Source organism: Pseudorca crassidens, chromosome 11 (assembly GCF_039906515.1).
Source record: "Pseudorca crassidens isolate mPseCra1 chromosome 11, mPseCra1.hap1, whole genome shotgun sequence".
NCBI classification, from domain to species: Eukaryota; Metazoa; Chordata; class Mammalia; order Artiodactyla; family Delphinidae; genus Pseudorca; species Pseudorca crassidens.
Genome location: NC_090306.1, coordinates 78,335,362 through 78,353,518, shown reverse-complemented (window position 1 = coordinate 78,353,518; position 18,157 = coordinate 78,335,362). Strand labels below are relative to the sequence as shown.

Sequence of the window (18,157 nt, the reverse complement as noted above, 5' to 3'; positions counted from 1 at the left end):
CATATGAAATTTTTTTTTAAAAAATTGAGAGGGCTGGTAATGAAATGTAGCAGGTAAGAGTTAAATTCAGTGTATGGTAAAAGGAAAATTGTTTTAAGATGAAGAAGAGGAAGAGAAGAAAGCCATAAAAGCAAAGTAGAATAAATAATTATAACACCAGGGAAGCAGGATGTATAGTGATTAGGAGCACAGATGCCCTATGTTCTCAGTGCAGATCTACCCATGTTAGTTGTGTGATTTTAAGGAAATTACTTAACCTGTCTATGTCTTAATTTTGTCACCTATACCAGAGATGACGTGCTAATGGTATCTGTCTAATAAGGTTGCTAAAAGGAGTAAATGAGTTAGCATCTATCACATAGTAAGCACCATGTAAACTTTGTTACACAAATAAAAATCATAATGGCATAGTAGGTACATGACACAATGCATTTGTCAAAACCCATGGAAATTTATAGCACAAAGAGTAAAATTTATGAAGCCCTCATCATGTGATAGGCACTTTCTATGCATTAACTTTATAACCCCAAAATAACTGGTACCAGAAAAGATGCCACTTACAATGAATCAACCAAAACTAGGGTCTTAACTTTCATAGTGAGTAGTAAAAAAAATAGGTTTGATTGGACATCCATTTCAAAAAGAAAACTAAAATTATGAAACTAACTTTATTAAAATATATATTTTTTAAAGTTTATGTTATGCATGTATATTTATTTATTTATATTTATATAATTGGTTGCACTGGGTCTTAGTTGCAGCACGTGGGCTCCTTAGTTGCGGCAGGCAGGCTCCTTAGTTGTGGCTCAAGGGCTCTTTAGTTATGCATGTATACTTACATGGGAATTCTTAGAATTAACAAGTAACAAATCAACTTGGGTTTGTTTTAGTATAATTTTTGCAACCAAAATGTATGATGTCATGAAATGGCATCTTTTTCTTTGAAGCATGATCTTAAAGAGGATATTTTTACGAAAGATATTTTATGACTTGCTTAATTTTCCCAATATTTCTTTTAATCCCCTGATGTTCAAATCATTCGCCTCTGAAGAAACTATCCTATTACCATCTTTGTCCCCCATGAAGTCCAGCCAGATCACACCACTTAGAGTTATTCTTTCCTGCCTTTGTCTTCCAGAATCTTTTTTTCCCCTTCTTCTCTGGTAACCTCATTTCATTCTGTTGGGTATTATAATTAGTCATTTAAATGCCTTTCCTTTGCCAGAAAATGATACTAAGAACTGCAACAATGTCTAAGTAAGTTTTATGTCCTCTGTAGCACCTAAAATGGTGCCTTGTGTTCAGTCAGCTGCAGTTTCCCCATTTATAAACTAGAGGAGAGTAACAAAACCTGAAATTCCTAATTCACAGGATTACTGTGAGAACTCATGAGACTGACCTTCCGCCCCTAGACAGGGCCATGAGGCCACTGGCGCTTTCTTAATCTTCCCTGAGAATGCCAATCCCTCTGCTTCATAAGCCACAGCAGGGAGAGTTTAGAACTTTATATCTTCCCAATAGCCCAGGTTTGTCAATACACTTCGACCTGCATGGTAACTCCAGTCTATTAACCTCTGACCTCTGAGGTACAGCCTTGAGAACAATTCTGAGACCACGTACTGGACCAATGGGAGAGACTGCCATGATGGGATAGAAATGTCTGCCATGACTTTAGGATTGGGAACTGGTGACGTGTGATCTATAATCTCAAAGCATGGCCACCAGCAGTTACTCCGTGCCGATTGTGCATGCTGCTTTTCACATCAAGGAGTAGAATTGATTTCCCCCCACTGAATCTGGGCTGGCCTTGTAACTTGCTTTGACAAATAGAATTTGGAAGTAGTGATGTGGGACTTCTAAAGCTAAGACTTGAAAGAGACTAACAGTTTTTGCTTCTTCTCTTTTAGAATCCAGATGCCATCTAAAAGTCTGACTTACCTGAGGCCACCATGCTCTAAGGAAGCCCAAGATAGCCATGTGGAGAGAGAGGGGCCATGCAGAAGATCACCGAGGTGTCTGTCATGTGAGTGAAGCCTTATTGGACCTTCAGGTCCACTGAATGCAGTTGAATGACTCTAGGTGCCATTATGTGGAACTGAAGAGCCAGCGAGATGTGCCCCACAGAATCATCAAAAATAGCAACTTGTTTTAAGCCATTAGGTATTGGGATGGTTTGTTACACAGCAATAGATAACTGAAACAGGGTAGTTTGGACCAGAGTTTTGCCATTTCTAAATTAAAGGGTACTGGTTAGCTCCCAGGCCCCTATTCCAGGTAATCTAATTCAATTGCTTAGAGATTAGTATATTTTAAAACTGTCCATCAGACTCTCCTGTAGAATTAGGGTTCAGAACCACAGGTCCAGGTAGAATCATAAGTGGATGCACCAATTTAGAAAGTCAAACTGAGCTGAAACAGAGGAATAAGACTTTATCTGGCTAATCCCAGATAAACAAAATAAAACAAAAACTCCTTAGTCATCAACAACAAGCCTCATTACGTCAGGCAAGATGCAGAGGAGCAAATAGAGAAGAACACAGCAATTAGAGATAAATGAGTAAACGGAAGATAAAAGAACACTCCTCTTTGGTTTTTTTTTCCCCCTGAGCAAATATAATTTTTCTATGTTTTTTTCTATCTCAGTCTTTTCCGTGTGTCTGTACTAAATGAAACTTGCCTGGAGTTGGGTGATAAAAGTCTACATTTCATTCCTATTAATGTCATCTTGAACTAAGTTTGCAGTGTGTTTATGGGTCCATTAGGTCCTTATCCCCAAATTCAGGCCCAGTATTACCTGAGTTGCAGCATAATTAACCGTACAAACAAGACAGATAGATAGATAGATAGATATACATATTTTTTTGCCAAAATTTTCAGGATGTTACATTGTGCCTCATATCCCATTTTCAACTGAAATTTGGATTAAAAATGTTTGACAGTTTTTGGCGAAAACACAAGAGGAAGGAGTTTAAGCCCCTCAGATGTGTGGAGTGCTATTATATATGTTCACATTATACTGTAAAGTCATTAAGGAAATACATATGCCAAACCACATCATCAATTTTGAGATATTGACTCTAACAGAGATGTCAATATTCTAGTCACATCAGCAGAGTTTAATTTCAACTAATGTCTACTGACATGTGACACTTTGCCTGCCCTTTAAACCATTTATATATTTGCTTTAGGCAAAATGCATTCTGTCTCTTTTGATATATAATTAACAAGTACTTGAATCTAAACAAACTGTAGACATGAAAGAAAGAAAGAAAGAAAGAAAGAAAGGAAGGAAGGAAGGAAGGAGGGAGGGAGGGAAGGAAGGAAGAAAGGAAAGAAAGAGAAAGAAAGTGCTGGTTTTCACTGGAAGTATGTCTGCGTTTGAAGCCTCATATTTCAGAAGCTGAAATGAGAGTCTCCAGTGGTTTTGATTATAATCGTTGCTATGTGGTCCTTGCGCTTTCCAGGGCACCTCACATAAGACCACATGTGAGACTGGCTGAATAGCGCTGATTAGTGAATGAATATTACAGAGAAAAGCCTAGAGGTCTTTCAGCCCCCAGCCACTTTCCAGGAGGGGGAAGAACATCCTCTGGGCCAGGCACATTCCGTCTTTGGATGTGTTACTATGAAATACTTTCATCGCTCCAGTTTCTACTCATGTGGATTTTTCCTGGCTCCAGCTCAGCGACCTGATTCTCTAATTTTCCCCCCTCTGAGAACATACTTTTTTCTTAAGTTATTTTTTCTCTGAAATCCACACTGCCTCCCCTCCCTTCCCTTTTGATTTCTTATTCAGCTTGGAGACTACCTCACCAGTTGTGATTAGCCTGAATACTTGAGGGAGGGAGGAGGGCTCTCCTTAGGGAGCAGCGGAATAAAGCGAGATCCCTTCTTCTAAGAGTAAGGAAGAGAAACCCAGGCCCACGTAAGCTGATTAGGGCTCTCTCTGCTTTTTCATCTATTGTAAAGCACCAAACTCTGATGAGGGCCTCTTCTCTCTGTTATTTCATAAACTTAATTGACCCATACCGCACACTCTCAGCTTGTTAGGCTAGATATACTTTCTAATATACTTTCCTGGACCAAGTAAAGAGCAGAAATATACAACGTTTAAGTGCAAGTTAGCAGCTTTCTCAGTTTTTCTATCTCAGTCTTTTCCGTGTGTCTGTTGTAAATGAAACTTGCCTGGAGTTGGGTGACAGAGGTCTGCATTTCATTCCCATTAATGTCATCTGGAGCTAATTTTGCAGTGTGTTAGTGGGTCCATTAGAACCTTACAAATACTATTTCTGTGAAAAAATTATGTTTCCTATGTTTTTCACAAGTCAATTTGTCATTTTTTTCAATCATAATAGCTATGATTCATGCATGCTGTGCTCTGTTCAGCTTTTTAACTACATTATCTCTAATAGTCCCCAAAATAACCCTGAAAGTAGTTATCAATATCCCCATTTTATAGATGATGAGTCTGAAGCTTAGAGTTAAGTGTATAATAATTTGCCCAAAGGGGCACAGTTAGTAAGTGTCAGACCTGAGATTCAAACCCAGGACGCTTTAGCTCCAAACCTTTATATTAACCACTACGTTCAACTGCCTTTCAAAAACATGCATGGCCAGCTTGAAAATTATTGAAGAGGGAGAGAACGAGGATTTTTTTTTTTAAGAACAGGAAAGAAAGGAAAAGAAATGAAAAAGTTCCCTGGGGTGGGTATGAGAGTGGGGAGAACGAAGGAGTGGCTGTTCAGAGCTGTTTAAACTGAGGGCACGGCAGTGCAGAAACACCCTGTTTTACGGAAAGCTAATTTAATACAAGAAAGCATGTTATCTAGGTGCCCAGTTTCCAAGAATGGTTACAGGCAATGCCATGTTTAAAAACCAGTTGTTGAATTTGATGCAAACTCTGCCTAATAACAAGAAGTCGCTGAGCTGCCAGGCAATCCCCTTTATCAATTGATGGCCATTATCGATTTGGAGAAGAGATTGACTTCTCCCTTTTAATACAGAAAGCATAAAATTCTAGTCTGCTACCATAAAATTTCATAAACTTTCTCTTGACCCTTTAATAAGTATAAAAACAAGAAGAAATATGAAGACAGAAACCTACTTCATCATGTATGCACATCCCCGTTTGCATGCTAAGACCATAATATTTTATTCCCTTTTATGTATTTTTCAAATTTCAAAACAAATATCTATATAATTAGAATTATTAGGTACTGATTTAAAAATCTCTGTTGATTTGTATTAGTTTATCAAAATTGATGTTGAGAATGGGCACTTGCCATATGATTGCTTTGTTGATAGACACTCTCTTTAGATCAAAGGCTCCTGACTGAAGAGCCTGTTATACTGACACCAAGCATACCAGGAACTTGCTCCCTGACCTATATAAGGTAACTATTTTGTGTTTGGCTTTATCGTGGATGAAGCTCCTGGTATTTTCCAGAGCAACTATAGCTGAGAGTTGGCTGTCTGGCTGGAACTGAATCTCTAAGAGCTACATAGATGAAATCATGGGAGACCATGGTGGCTGGTCAACAGATACTTGGAAACCTATGGGAAATGTAATTTCATTTTACCTTTGAGGTTTGTGTCAAGAAGATCATTCACTTTTGCAACCGTGGCACTGAGACATTTTTGTAATTTCCCATAGCTTAAGAGCTTTTCATGCTGCATTAAGTATCTATGGTGTTTAAACAGCATTACAGCCTATTAAATCCACGACCCACAAAATAAGGAGCTCTATAGACACAAAAGAGTAATGCACAAGAACAGTTTTCTATAAGGTTATTTCTCTATAAAATAGAAAAAAGAAAGCCTTTATGTAAAATAGGAATTTGGGTCCTTGGGTCATTGATAAATGGAATATAAAGGGGAAAAAATTTCAACTGCTTCTACCTAATTTCCTCTGTCACATGATTTGGCTTCTTACAGCAAATGTGTCTGTGGCATTACACATTCAAGGCATTAGTAGTCATTGCCTTAGAATTCATGACTTCTTACTTTCCATGCCGAAGTTTGACCACACCTGTGTACCCAATACGCAGCAAGGAGCCTTCTCATTGCAATAAAAATAGCTTCAACCAGGGACTGCTCTAATTTTGCTTGGCTTTGGTCTTATGAAATGACTCACCTAACGCTTTTTAAAACTTCTCTGCATATTGAATAAATAAAATGTAACTGAATCACTAATTTGCAGTAACTAACTGCACTAACTAACCCTCACTTGAAGATAGAAGGATTGCAAAATTTTATGCCCTGAAATGAAGCTACTTTTTTTTTTTTAATGGATGCTTTGGAAAATCACCGTTTGACTTCTGGACACAGTGTTTCAGACTCCAGTGTTAATTTTATTAAGCAGTATAATCAGAAAGTCACTTGAATCATCATGTAATAATTTGTGTTTCTGGACCTTAATAGATATGGCTGTAAGAACTCAATGCTCAAATAATTATTCCAATAAAGAGAGACATAATCAACCCAATGTTATTCAGACCCCAAAGTAACTCACTGTAGTGATTCTTTTTTTTTTTAATGTAATCTTAAAAAAAAGAAAGAATAGAGAACTAGGAATTTTGGGAGGCTTCCTACAACGATGGTGATTTGGTAACTTTGGAAACTCGAAAGGAGGTAGAGAGACACATTTTATTGAATCTTACACCAAGTACACACAGTCTAAGGGAATGAGGGTAAATTTCCTAATTTCGACAGAATTTCACTCTACTCTTTAGCAAAATTGAACTAGTTGTACTGAGGGATCTCACCATACGCTATGGAGAATAATTTATGTATAATTTAAATACAAAAGTAGTAAAATATTCAGGGAATAAACCCAAATATCTGCAGTGTCAAAACACTTACAATAATATATAGTACCCATCACCCTCCCTTTTAAAATCCTGCTTATTAATATTACTTTTTCTAGTCTAAATGGTACTCATATTCATTTATATGAAGGCTTTCTTAGATTACAATTTCACATTCATTTGACAAACATTTAATGAGTACTTAGTGCTGTGTTGTATAGAGGATGATGAATATGGTTCAGCATTCAGATTGCTCACAGAGTAGCTGCAGAGATAGAAATACAGGCCAATAATTGTCATTGTGAAAATGTTACGAGAGTATCAAGTATTATGGGGTCCCAGGGGAAGGAAGGTACTATTTGGGTCTCTTCCATTTTCTGGTATCCATACTCCTTACAGGCTTTCATCCTCACCACGCCACACTGTACTTATCCAGGTCAACAATGGCTCCCATGTTGCTAAATCTGGGTCATGTCTTAGTCCTCATCTCACTCAATATGTCAACAATATTTCACACAGTTGTTCATTTCCTCCTTCTTGAAAGACTTCCTTCACTTGGCTCCTGGGAGGTCACTCTTGCTTCACTTCATGTCTCACGGTCACTCCTTTTAAGTCTTCTGTGTTGGCTCTTCTACAGCTTTCCAAGCTCTGAACATCAAGTACTTCAGAACTCAGTCCCTGAACTCTACTCTCTTCTCCCTTCTCTCTAAGTGATCCTACCTCACTTCAGGGCTTTAAATATCATCTATTTAAGATAACTCCCCAATACCTACCCCCACCCACGATATTCCCACTGAACTCCAAAGCATTTATGCAACGGCCTACCTGACATTTCCACTTACAGGTCCAACAGGCATCTCACACATAACATGATTTTTTAAAAATCTTGATTTTTCCCACCCAATCTGTTCCTCCTACAGTCTTCGCCATCTTAATAGAGGGAAACTTCATCCTTCCAGTTCCTCAGGTCAGAATTCTGGGCATTGTCCATGACTATTTACTTCACATTCTACCTTTCAGCTTTGCCTTCAAAACATATTCAGAATCTGACAACTCTTAATACCTCCCCTCTTGTCACCCTGGACAACAGTTGTCACCTGGATTATTACAATAGCCTATTAGCAGGTCTTTCTGCTTTTGTTCTTGCCTCCCTATAGTCTATCCTACACATGGCTATCGTCGTGATCCTATTAAAATCTAAGGCAGATTATTTCACTCTTCTGCTTCCTACCCTTCAATGGTTTCCAGTCTTACTCCAAATAAAAATTAAAGTCCTCTCCACGGCCCACAAGGCCCTACAAAATCTTGCCCATAGCTACCTCTCTGATCTCATCCCTCACTCATTCACCTCACTCCAATCACACTGGTCTCCTATCATTTCCTCCAGTATACCAAGAATGCTCTGCTTTGGGCACTTTGCACTTGCTGTTCCCTCTGCCTGAAATGCTTTTCCTACTACCACTCCCCACTTTCTATATCCACATAGACTGAACTTTATTTTTATCTCTGCTTTATTTTCATCTCTGCTCTCATATTACTTCATCCTAGTGGGCTTCCTCAACCACTATTTAAAATAACATCCTCACCCACCTACCCTGCCTTATTTTTCTTCATCCTAGTTCCACCTGGCGTGCACGCTGTTGCTTGCTACTTGTTTATTGTCCACCTGTTTCCACTAGAATCTGAATTCTATCACAGTTGAAAATGTCTGTTTTCTCACCGTTGCCTCTCTATATCTTAGGACAGTATCTGGCATATAATAATCTTCCAATGAATAATGAATTTTAATGAATTAATATATTTGAGTTGAGAAAAAAGGACAAAGGATCCCAGGCAGAAGAAACCAGCACCTGCAAAGGAATAAATTTTGTCTGTTTAAAACAGAAGTGATGGGGCTTCCCTGGTGGCGCAGTGGTTGAGAGTCCGCCTGCCGATGCAGGGGACATGGGTTCGTGCCCCAGTCCGGGAAGATCCCACATGCCGCGGAGCGGCTGGGCCCGTGAGCCATGGCCACTGAGCCTGCACGTCCGGAGCCTGTGCTCCTCAATGGGACAGGCCGCAACAGTGAGAGGCCCGTGTACTGCAAAAAAAAAAAAAACAGAAGTGAGCAAACTTACAACCTGGGGACCAAATCTAGCCTGCTACTTGTTTTGGTTAAAGTGTTATTGAAATATAGCGAGGCTCATTCATTTATATTACTATTTATGAATGCTTTTGTTCTACAACAGCAGAGTTGAATAGTTATGAAAGAGACTATATGGCCTGCAAACCTGAAATACTTACTATATGGCTCTTTACAGAAAAAGTTTGCCAACGCTTGGTCTGAAGGGTAGAATGCATTTTGGACATGGTGGGAAGATGGAAGAGTCAGTATGGACAAGCTGGAAAGGGTTTAGATGAGTTTGGACATCACATGTAAGTCAAGAGAGAGTGAGACAATGGGTGCTTTTAGGCAAGGGAGTCCCTGAAAGGCAGGAACTATGTCTAAGGTAATTTGTGCATTAAAGAGTACTTGCTATTTAAACCAGTTATCCCAGTGGCAGCTGCTGCCAGGACTCCTGCCTTTATGTCATCGCCACGTCTGGGATTAGCTCTTGATGTAGGAACCAGAAAGTGGTGAGAATCCCTTTGCTTCCTCCTATATGAGGTGTTGGTTTGGAAATGATCTATCTCTTGTGGTGAGTCTGGCACAGATGGCCCCAACAGGATCCATTATCGCCTCTAGATAACTGGCCTGGGCTGATCTCAAGAGTCCCAGAAACACGAGGGTGGTTCTAGGGTAACCAAGAGCCTTGTGTCTCCTCAGACTTGTTGGTCCTGCCTTAGGAAGCTTCTGGAATTTGAGAAACTTTGGAATCATTTCTATAGAGGGTGACAAGAAAAACTCTAAATTTTCAGTGGTTTGACAGCTCATCAGACCTTTTCCAAGTTCTCTAAACCACGTGAATCAGTGAGACTTTGCCACTGGGTAAGGTCAAAAGATTGCTGATCCGTTTTGCTTTTACTCAGATTGGATTTCACAGTAAAGCGGCCTTTCCCCCCCGCTGTCTTTGGCTGTTACGATTTTAGCTTCAGCCAGACCCTAAGTTAGGGCAGGAGTAAATTTGGAAGAAAACCAAAAAGGAGAATAAATGTGTTCTGAATTTCACAGAACAAAGTGGAGCTCTGGCTTGTGGTGGAGCTTGGGAGCAGATGCCCCCCGCCCCACTTCCCTTTGAGAACGCAGTGGTGAAATCAGGTCTGCTCCAGTGGAGCTGCGGCATTCGGGTTTAATCTGATAGATCCCAATGTGCCCACTTTGGTTTGAGACTCGGTTCTGGCCTGACATTTTCTGCCCATCCCTCAAAGTGTGTATAAGCAGGGGAGGCCAAGTTTCCACTTGTATGTACTGAATCATTCAACTAGAAGTCCGTAGCCCTTACAGCAGCTCATGTTGTCTATTGGCTTGCCTTTAAAAATCCAAAGTACGAGTTATCTGAAAACTGATAGGTTATCATTTGAAGGAGGAGGTAGAAAGTGCCAAATAGTCAACAGTCTAGGCCTAAGAAGAAGAAACAGAACTTTGATTTCTGCTGTAGCCTTGGGGACCCCCCTTTCTTTAGGCTTTACAGTACACCAGAACATTTTCTTTTTTTTTTGGTTTAATTTAATACTTCAATTTTCAGGAAGAAGCCAGATCAAGTTTTTTAGGTTTTATCCGCTTGGGACGTGCTGAATTAACTGCAGGCTTCATTTTGTAGGAGTTGGTATCAGTGGATGGGGTGCTACCTCAGTTCTTTTGAAAGTAGCAGACGGAGGTGGCCCCAATAATTCCATTAAGACCGTGGATACACACTTGCCTTGGGGATTTGAAGTTGGGCTTAATCAAATCTGGATTTGACATTTCACAGCCCACATCAAGGGTTTCTACAAAGGAACATCAGAGCAGTGCCAGCTATGCTATTGCTCTGACTTAGTGCCTTCTCCTGGGGAACTGAACAGGCCTTGTGCTAATCTTGTTGATGCTTTCACTGCACCTCTGCCCTGCTGTACAGCACTCAGAGCTTCTGCAGGCCACAGTTCCTTGCCATCCGTGAAAAAGTATTTATTTAGTGCCTATCATGCCCCACGGCGCTGGGCTAGGGTCTGGGATGGGTGCAGTGGTAAACAAGACTAACTGTACTCTGAGCTGCAATTGTAAACATTACACATAGTAGGAGCTACACATGCTCAACCCATGGCTGAAAAGCAATTAAGTATTTTTATTCATTCATTACCAACCATGTCCTAATAGGTTATGGCCACCCTTGAGGAGTTTAAAGTCCAGTCCAGTGGTTCTCAGCTTTAGTCACCTAAGAAGCCCCAGGAAGGCCTATTTCACATGGGAATATGAGGCATCTGCACTTCTCAGAGGCAGATGTTTTTGAGGCACTTGTTCTTTGGACCACACTTTGAGAAATACTGATACATGTAGAAGTGATGTAAACAAACCACTGTGAAAATAGCATCATAAATTCTGCACCTGTCACAGTGGAGGCTCAAAGGTGAGAGAGCACAGTCCTATTCCGGAGGCCAGAGAAGGCTTCCAAGATGAAGTTCTAGATCTTGAGGGATGATGGAGGGTCATTTTTTTTTTTTTTTTTTAACAGGCTTTAAGACTTCACTAGCTCTTTTTTTAAAAAATTTATTTATTTTTGGCTGTGTTGGGTCTTTGCTGCTGTGTGCGGGCTTTCTCTAGTTGTGGCAAGCGGGGGCTACTCTTCGTTGCAGTGCGTGGGCTTCTCATTGTGGTGACTTCTCTTGTTGCGCAGCACGGACTCTAGGTGCGTGGGCCTCAGTATCTGTGGCGTGTGGGCTCAGTAGTTGTGACTTGTGGGCTCTAGAGCCCAGGCTCAGTAGCTGTGGTGCACGGGCTTAGTTGCTCTGTGGCATGTGGGATCTTCCCGGACCAGGGCTCAAACCCGTGTCCCCTGCATTGGCAGGTAGATTCTCAACCACTGCGCCACCAGGGAAGCCAGTCAGACAGTGCCACAGGTGGGAACAGCTGGGAGTGGGAGAGAATTCCAGGCAACGAGGAGAGCAGGAAAAGGACACCAGAGTGGAGAGGGTAGACCTGTTTAGGTGCCCTGTGAGCATAGAGCTGGGAGGGTCAGTGAGGGAATATGGTGCTGGAAAGTAGTCTGGAGGCAGGTCATGGGAGATCTTGAAAGCCAATGTCGGACTGAGAAACCGTTAGCGAGAAACCATTTTGTAGCAGAGAAATAACGTGATCAAATTTGCATATCAGACGGAGTAGTCAGGGGGCAGTGTGGTGTTGGATGGGAAACAATGTAGGACACAAGGAGCACTTAGGAGGTTCTCCATGAGTGTCATTAAGTGTAAAAACAATAGGGTTGTTGTCAGGATATACATGCAAAGCATTCTTTGGCTGTAAAGATATATATGTAAAAAAGCTGACCCACCAGCCACAGGAGGAGCGGGAATCACAGAGGAGCAGGCTGCCAGAACCTTCCCTTGGGAGCTCCGCCATTAGCATTAGGCAGGTGCTATCCCTGCACCTGCTCTCACCTTTCTTTCCATTCACTGGCTTCCTCTATGTGTTGTATCTTCCTCACACCTTCTTCCAACTCCAAATTTCTACTTGCTTAGGAATAAAGGAAAAAAGATGCAGGTGGAACACATGTGACATATGGGGTGAGTGTAGGAGGACCCCCAGAATCTCCTCAATGCTGCCCCTTCATTTTGCGGGTGGCCTTGAGCAAAGCCTTTCGCACATTAGTGATCCATTTGTTAGTGGACCCTGAATTTATTTATACAATGACAGTCATTGGCTGTTGTTGTTTTTTTTAATTATCTTTTTTCCTAATGGAAAACCCTACAAGTTTGAATTAATGCCAAGTAATTGATTTTGTGAGCCACAGCTGCAAAGGAGTATGAGATGCATAAATGTAGGTATTTTATTTCTCTAGCAAGACTTTGTTAATTCAGAATAGGAGAAAACAATTACTAGCATAAATATATGAATATTCTGAACTATGGACCATTATAAAGCCTTCAGTCTTGTTTTCAAGTGTAAGAATTTAAACTTAGTTCCTGTTACAATTACGTCTTTGAGGGCCTCCTTAAATAAATTATTTAGAGTGATTCGTAACGGACATGTCAGTTCCTTTTTATGTAAACAGTCCTCCCACATTTTTTTAAATGGTATATTATTTTGCACAACTTTAATATTCTCCTTGCTAAAGGTGAATGCATCATTCATTTCTTTAGACAACCCATTGCCCCATGAAGTGAAAGATAAATTTCAAACTCTGCCCTAGCACCAACTGTTACAGATTAAAAATATGTCTCACTGTCTAAGATTGAGAGGAGCGTATTTTGGCAACCAAACTTCGTAAACGTCAGAATAAGGAAGGTTTTTCTGTGTCAGCCACAGCTTCTTCCCAGAGGTCATTATCCAGGTTTTCAAGACTCCAGGTCAGCCTTGGATTCAGGTTTCAAAAGCCTTTAGTTCTACAAACATCCAAAAGTCATGAAAATTTCTCATTAGCCCATTGGCAGTGTTCCCCGTAAATAGCGACTTCCACTTCTTCCCACAAGGCTGGGCTAAGAGAACTTGCTGTCTGAAGCAAATACACACCCAAAGTCCTCACCACACACAAGTTGCCATGAAAAACAAGCAGAACCAGGACCAGCAGGAGAGGCAGACACAGAGATGTCTATCCATTCCCTGTGCTTCTTTGGCCCATACCTGCTCTCTTTGAGGCTAGTGCTGATTTGCAAGCCTTGGAAGGAACTGGTTATGAAGGTTTTTGTCAATTAAAGGGAAGCCAAGCCTCCCCCTCTTGGCTGCTCCAATGGAGCTGATTGCCCTGTGGTCTGGATATTCTCTCTACATGGTGGCTTCTGGGGCGGTGAGCCTAGTCTCTGTGCAGCTGGCATGGAGGCAGAGGGGACGCATCGAATCATCTACAAGCGGCATGCATTTCAGTTCTCCTAAACCATCTCTGACAAGCTTCAGGTGAGGCCCCATCCCTGGGGTGTGTATCAGTTTGGGGGAATCACTCCATGTCCTTCAGGATTTTATAAACTTCGATCTTAGATCCTCTTAATGGGAATCTCTCAAGGCCTAAGTCTTGACTATTCTGTTCTGTCCTCACAGGATATCTCTTAATCCACTCCGTCGATTTAGCAGCCCTTTCTTAGACTTTGGAGTTCTGTCCTGTTTCTTTGAGAATTCAATTTAGGGAACAGCCTAGTATAACGGGTAACTTCATGATCCTTGGCATTTGCAAGTCCAGAGATCAAGCCCAGGCTCTGCCATGGAATTGCACTGAGATCGGGGACGAGGTGCTTAACTTTCCTGAGTTTATTTCCTCATTAGTAAACTCAGAAGAGCAATAGCACACTCTTTATCAAGTTTTTATAAGGGTTAAATAGATTAACACATATACCTATTAGAATACCTGGTCCCTACAAAAGTAAGTGTGATAATCTGGAAACACAAACATAACTAGATGACTGAGTTCTCTTCTTTACATGAATGTTTGACCAACTACAATCTACATATTGGGTAGCAATACAATCCCAGAATTTTTCTGACCCGAAGTAAAGGGCAGTCGATCCCATCTAGCCTTAAAGTGGCAGCTGTTCTAAAGGTGTTGACTTTGTATATTCCATACACAGGGCCACACTGTGCATCTTACTGAAAGCCACATTCATTATTTGTCACTTGTTCAATGCCTACTCTTGTCTAGGCACTGTGTTAGGCAGTGAGATCTCAAAGGAGAATAAAACAAGGCCTTTACCCTTAGAAACCTTAGAGTGCTGTTCAGTGTATGTACATAGTTACTGCACACATTGCCCTGCTGATTAGTCAGTGTTTGAGTGCCATAACAAACAGTCCCAGTGTCTCAGTGGCTCAATGAAAGCTGATTTCTTATTCACATTGTATTAGTTATCTGTTGCTTGGCAGCAAATGACTCCAAAACTTAACAGTTTAAAACAACAAACACGTCAAGTATACTTCAATTTAAAAAAAAAAAAAAAGGAATTTTCTCACACAGTTTCTAAGATTCGAGAATCCAGGAGCAGCTTCGCTGGGTGATTCTAGCCCGGTGTCTCTCACAATGTTGTATTCAAACTATCTGCTGGAGCTGCAGTCATTTGAAGGACCAGCTGGGATTAGAATTCTTTTCCCACCTCACTCCCCTGATTATTGTCAGGCCTCAACTCCTTGCTGGCTGTTGGAAAGAGATCTCCATTCCTTACCATGTGGGCATCTCCACAGGCATGGCAGCTGGCATCCCCAGAAAGTAATGAGAAAGAGAGGATGAGAATGAGCAAAAGACCACCAACGGCAGAGGCAGAGGTTACAGGCTTTTATAACCTAATCTCAGAAGTGGCATACCATCACTTCTGCCATATGCTATTGGAGATGAACGCACAAGGGTACGAATACCAGGAGATGTGACCATTGGAGGGCGGCTACCACACAGTGAACATGAGTCATAGTCTATTGTGAGTTGTTGGTCAGGGGAGATGGATGGGGGCAGAGAGTCTGCTCCACAGTTTCGTTTTAGGACCCCCGTCTCCTTCCATCCTGAGACTCCTCCTTATGCCCTTGGCGTTTTCCACCTGATCCTCTGCATCTTGCCAGGAGGTCAAGAGTAAGGAAAAGGCACTAGGGCTGCCCAGCAGATCTTAGTGGCCAGACTCGCACATTGTGTACATTACTTTGGCCCACATTCCTCCAGCCAGAAATCACCTAATTGCAGGGGAGGCTGGGAAATGTGTTCTATCTGTGACCCTGGATTAAAAGGAAATGGGATTTGGCAAATGTATAGCAGGCAGTCTGCCACACCCTCTATTTGAAAAGAGATTGTACATTTAAACAGCTTAAATTTTTAAAAAAACAGTCTGTTCAGTTTTAACACAACAACAAAAAAATATGATTGCCTGCCACTATGTGACAAAGCAACTGATTGATTGCATATTTTCACCTTTTCAATGCATTGTAAATGCAGCCCCTATTTAAGGGGCCTGAAAGCAGGTGGTGGAGAGCAGTTCCTGAACCATTAAGTTTGCCGCTTTTTCAGGAATACTATTAGGTTGCTGGCAGAAACAAGTCTTGCCTTTTTTCCCAAGTGGGGAAAGAAGAAAGTCTTTATTCCCAAGCAAACGAAAATACAAATCACAAGACTAAAATTATGGATGCAAAACAATATATTAAAATGTGGCTTGTGTGTAGTATTTGCATGCATTTTAATATGTATCTGTGATTCCCTTTGCTAAATTCAGTAGGCACTGAAAATGTTAAGCAACTGAGTACAGCTAATAATTAGAGGAATTATTTTGAAACATATTTTAACCCATTTATGTTCCTATTGCCAAACCTCTTGGTCTTAAAGGGCTCTGAGATGTCATATCAGATCATTTAATTGGTCAGATCTCAGATCTCTGTGGCCTAAGAACAACTCACCAAAGTATTTTTCATAAACTGACGTGGTAACACTCAAATGATTGGAAAAACTAAAATCATTCCTAGGATAGAAAAATTTCATATCAGATTTGAAAGCTGGAAAAGTCTGTAGATATTAGATATTAGTCTGTAGATATCGGTATTAGATATTTCCATCTCTCCTACTTATTCTGAAGTCTGGCCATATTTAAGATTTCATGAGACATTTAAGACCACTTTTTGCAAAACCCAAATTTGCTGAGCCTTCTGCTCCAGTTGTCTTTGCAGCTAAAGTTTTCAGAATCGGTTTTGCCCTTTACTGGGGTTTGTTTGCCTGGCTTTCTAAGTTGAGCAAACCACAGAAAGAGAAATCACTTTTAGGGCCGTAGCAAAAATGAAACAAATTTCAACCACACGTAGAATCTTTGCTCTCTGCACATCGAGGCTTCTGGGCCAGAGAAGAAGAATCTATTTCATGAGAATGCAGCTCTAGGTCATAAACTTGAAATACATCAAGCTCTGTGTTGTTAATTGGCACTTACCTCACCTGAAGGCTTTTGCCAAGAAGAGCAGAGGGTTTTAATGGGGAAGGAAGTAAGGAAAGAGCCCGGAGCACTGGAAAACAGGCCCAGCCACATGTGATTTTTAGCTGAGGGGCTTCCCACCCCCCAGGATGCTAGAGCAACAAAGTGGCCTATGTGCTTTCTCAAACCTCGGCTGTTTGTTTGGGGGGTAATGCTCAGACTGGGGCATGAGTGATAACTGCTTCACCTAATTACGAAGACAGCTTGAAAACTATGCCCCTCTTTGTTTCGGCCTCCAGATGACGGCCGTCTAACCGCTGTTTGTGCCAGTTTTATTTCAAAGCGCTTTTCTTTCCATATTTCAAAGGTCAGTGTGTTTACTGGTGGCCAAAAAGAGCCTGTGTGTGAGAGAAAGAAACACATGTGGTTGAGTGGCAGAGCTGGATGAGGAGTCAGAACTGAATTCCAATCCTAGATTGGCTTCTAGATCTGTGAGAGAACTGAATTTATTTGACCTCCCCTTCTTCATTACCGTAGAAAGGAGAGGAAGTAAATGTTATCAGTGGTCTCTTCTAGGTGAAAAAAAAAAAAAAAAAAAATTCTAGAAGTCTGATTCAGGAAGAAGAAATGGAGGTGTTCCCAGTAAAGAAACATCATCAAATACGTAGCCAAGAAAATGTCCATTTCATCTTCTCAAAATGGAAATGTTTCTTCCTTCAAAGAAAGCAGGCTGTATAGTCTGGTCACCCTTGGAAACCTTGAGATTGTTCTCAGTCAAGGAATATTAGCACAGGGAAATAAAGCAAGCACCACACACTTTCTCAGGAGTCTCTGTTGGCTTTCTGACATCATTGCTTAGAACATCAAAGCTGATCAGTGAGTTACCTGCCCTTTTATAAAACATTAGAGTTTCTATTATGAATATTTGAAAACAGCATCAAATTTCAATTACATAAGCTCAATACCTATTTCAAATGTCCTTCATGATTCATTTTCTTTTAACCTGTGTTTTCCACATCCATCTTCCCTCTGTTTTCTGTATATTGAGCTGCTGGGGAAAGGAGGTGAGTAAGCTGCAGAAGTGGTAAAGAGCATGTATTCTGAAAGTAGGTTTACCTGGGTTCAAATTTAGTCTTCCCAGTTATTAGTTGTGTGACCTTGCATGATTTACTTAATCTCTCTGTGCCTCAGTTTGCTTGTCTACTAATCCAAGTACTCACTTCCTGGTGTTGTGAGGATTCAGTGGATTGATACGTAGAGTAGTGCCTGGCTCTCAGCAAGCATTCAATTAGCTAATCATGAAAAACACTCCCCTTTTTGACATGAATTCTGTATTTGGAAAAAAAACCTTCTCTTTCGTGCCACCGTTTCTCTTCTTGAATCAATCC

The 18,157-nt window shown here is 40.9% G+C and overlaps 1 long non-coding RNA gene across 1 annotated transcript in view; it reads left to right on the top strand.

Annotated features, from left to right (window-relative positions):
• The window catches only part of LOC137202265 (uncharacterized), a 359,901-nt gene that overhangs the window by 328,260 nt on the left and 13,484 nt on the right, over positions 1-18,157 (top strand). Inside the window, exon 4 of the long non-coding RNA XR_010932520.1 lies at positions 1,908-2,023. This is a non-coding gene — a long non-coding RNA (uncharacterized lncRNA). The remainder of the gene's footprint in view (positions 1-1,907; positions 2,024-18,157) is intronic.